The 3,284-nt window shown below is 32.4% G+C and overlaps 1 long non-coding RNA gene across 1 annotated transcript; it reads left to right on the forward strand.

The window, feature by feature from the left end:
* The first annotated feature begins 670 nt into the window (after positions 1-670).
* LOC149416277 (uncharacterized) lies at positions 671-1,797 on the forward strand. Its single transcript, XR_016303676.1, has 3 exons — positions 671-924; positions 1,211-1,507; positions 1,708-1,797. It is a non-coding gene; the product is annotated as an uncharacterized LOC149416277 (long non-coding RNA).
* The last annotated feature ends 1,487 nt before the right edge of the window (positions 1,798-3,284 follow it).

Consider the following 3,284-nt stretch of genomic DNA (forward strand, 5'->3'; position numbering starts at 1 on the left):
AAAATGAATAGCGAATATAAGCATCAGTACTTACCAACAACAATCACAAGAATGGGATTATAAATTTATCTGCGTAGGCTGAACAGTTTAAGGAACATAATGTATATCGATATAAAGAGATTTAAAACAGGATTAAATCATTAGCAGTAAAGGAAGCATACGTCAAAAAATGATATTTATGCATAGACAACAATAGTGAAGTCATAGACATTATTCTACTCAATCTATCTATATTTTTATTTATTTTGCCAAAGTCGCATATAAAGAAATGATTTCGAAGAGAATGAAAATTAAAAAGTGAAAACAAAACAGCGAAAATTATAAAAAAAAGACTCTCTTGCTCCACATTAGAACTAAATCAGTCGGAATTGCCCCAAAACAAGCGTGCGGGCGCGCGACGTTTCAAGGCCCGTTTATAATAGGAATAAGCGGTAAGAATAAGCCGTAAGGCCCTAGGCCGTAGAAGTTGGAAGATAGGAAACCTGTGTATCCGTTTATAATAGATGGCAATAATCTCTTATTTTTTTCCATAACCGAAAAGATGGTCCAACTTTAACTTTTGCGGTTACGGATTACAGAAAGCTGAGATATATACCGAGATTTATGTATTTTCGATCGATACTCTATGGATCTACTATTTGACAAGAGTGGTTAGTTAGTTCAGGTTTATTCATGTATTTGACAATCGAATCGAACAATAATTTTGTGAACAAGTATTTACGCGGAGTTAGATATTTTACCGAATTTTATATATAAATTTGCTGAAGACGAAAGTGATAAAAATAATGGATATAAATGACGCAGAATTGATTTCTTGGGTCGAGCAATTTCGTCATTTATATGACAAGAAAGAAAAAGATTATAAAGACCGAAATGTCGTTGAAAACTCCTGGTTATTTATTGGTAACAAATTGAAAGCATCAAGTGAGTGTAATACAATATGTTTGATAAATATTAATACTTCTATATATTATTACTAACATCAGAGATTTACACATTTTTTATCGTTTTGTATGCGCACATAAAAAGTTAGGTTATTTTGTTAGGGAAGGCTCTCTAGCTCCTTATCTTTTTAAATGTGAATCAATTGACACTTTAACGTATAAGTTTCAATTAGTTTAAGTGCGCTGAATACACGTCACATACAATTTTATATAAAATAATCTGGATGGAATACAGTTGTACAAACAATTATAATTATCGCTTCTAGGTTCTGAATGTAGATTGCGATGGATTGCCTTGCGGAGTCGATTTGCAAAAGAACGATGCAAATTTGAACGATCTGGATCAGGAGCATCAGGTCACAAAGAATGGCCACTAATGAAAAATTTATCATTTTTATACGAATATGTAAAACGACGGAAAACATTTGGTAACGTCGAGTTACCAAACAATGATACTGAAAATGATTCTCCAGATTTTTGTGATGAATCACTTACATACGATGACATTCAGTTCCTTGATGGAACATCAAAAGAATATGTGGAAAATCTGGACGAACAAACTGGTTTGTGATTTTATTTAAAAATTTTATAATATGGCTTTATAGATACTATCATCAGACACTTTCGGTTGTAGCAATTATGTTTATGTTTGAATGTATAAAGTAAAATTGAGAATGATTTTATACAGCTGATGAGTGATTCTTCCATCTATAATGATTTGTCTCGATTATAAACATAGTAATAATACTAATTAAATTTTCAGTTACGCTTGAGGGTTTTGGTGTCATACCAATGGACGAGACCATAGAATCTGTAGGCTGCACTCCGAGAGCAACAAAACGCCCGCGCTCCAGATCCACGCCATTAAATGAACAAAATCCCAACATAGCATCCGTCCAAGCCAAAATGGATAAAGCCGTAGAAGTTTTCAAAAAATTTGTAACGGACAAAAACACTTTGAGTGTAGAAGAAAATTCATTGCAAAACTTTTGCAATTCACTATATGCTGATATGAAAAATATAGAAAAAACTAATTTGATAAAGTGCAAAATAGAAATTATGCAAGTAATTTCCAAATATTCTGAGTAATACATATTGCATAATATGTATTACTCAGAATAATTGGAAATTTATATATATATAATTTTACATAAATTGTATTTTTTTTCTAAACACGATCTGTACAATTTTTCTTCAAGTGAAAAAAAAAAATAAATAAAATAAAAGACAATAAAAATTGCTATTTTTTTTTAATTAACATTTATTATTAAAAAAAAAATAATAATTACAAAGGCGATGTCTGATCTGTCTTACATTAAGGATACATTGAGTTTCCATTTATTGAGACTTCAGGCCTGCGATTCTGGAGTTAAACGATCAATCGTTTTCGTATGCGCCGTCTTCGAGTGAAAAACTACTAGTCGCCGCGACTAACTTTTTCGAATGTTTCAATTTTACGTATTCTTGAGCGTCGAACGGTCGAAGTTGGTAGAAGAGATGATTATATTGGCACCCCTGTAAATATTGTCTATGTTCCTGGTGTTTTTGGGATTTCTATGGTGTGACTGTCAAACAGTTATTCGTTATATGTTCGTTATTCAAAACAGAAATGGCTGCCGGACACATCACAAATTGCCAAAAGCAACTCTTAATTGAGCTTGTAAGTTCGGATAAAGATTTAGTGAGTGGGAAATTTTCACCCACTTTTACATTTGCAGAATCCCGGCGTAGATGGATAGGTATTGCCGAGCAACTAAATGCCCTGGCAGGAGCGAATAAGGATTTTAAACACTGGAGAAAGGTTTGTTTATTCATTTCCACTAATTTGTGTGTATTGTACATTTAATGTCTATTTGTTACCTTAACGCTTCGTTCAGACGAAGCGCTGCCTATGACAAATTTCTTTTCAACAAAACGAACACCATGCTCCCATCTCACATGGGTTTCACGCCAAATCAAGTCAACTCAACACCTCTTTGAAACGTCAAAGCTACGAAAAAAATAATTCTGAAATAGCCCTTAACCAATTTTTTATTTATTTTTATCACCACCTTTATTGACTTTTCTGAAGAGTTTAGTTGATTTCATTCTGAGTTGTCCGGTCACCGCTCACATGGTGTTTCATTTTAAGCCTAATGTGTATGTTAAAAATCACGATATTGAAAAGAATGATAGTGGGGCTATGTTACTTCAAAGCCGATTGTTTCGAAATTCAAGTAAAATTGTGTGATCTTGATGTTGTCCTTCTTTTTTTAATAATTAAAGATCTTATAAAGTCTCTTTCCACTAATATTTTGTGTAAATAATTAATATAATTCAAAATTATTTTCAGACATGGCA

This window comes from Hesperophylax consimilis, chromosome 17, assembly GCF_061612785.1.
Source record: "Hesperophylax consimilis isolate HC1 chromosome 17, BYU_Hcon_1.0, whole genome shotgun sequence".
NCBI classification, from domain to species: domain Eukaryota; kingdom Metazoa; phylum Arthropoda; class Insecta; order Trichoptera; family Limnephilidae; genus Hesperophylax; species Hesperophylax consimilis.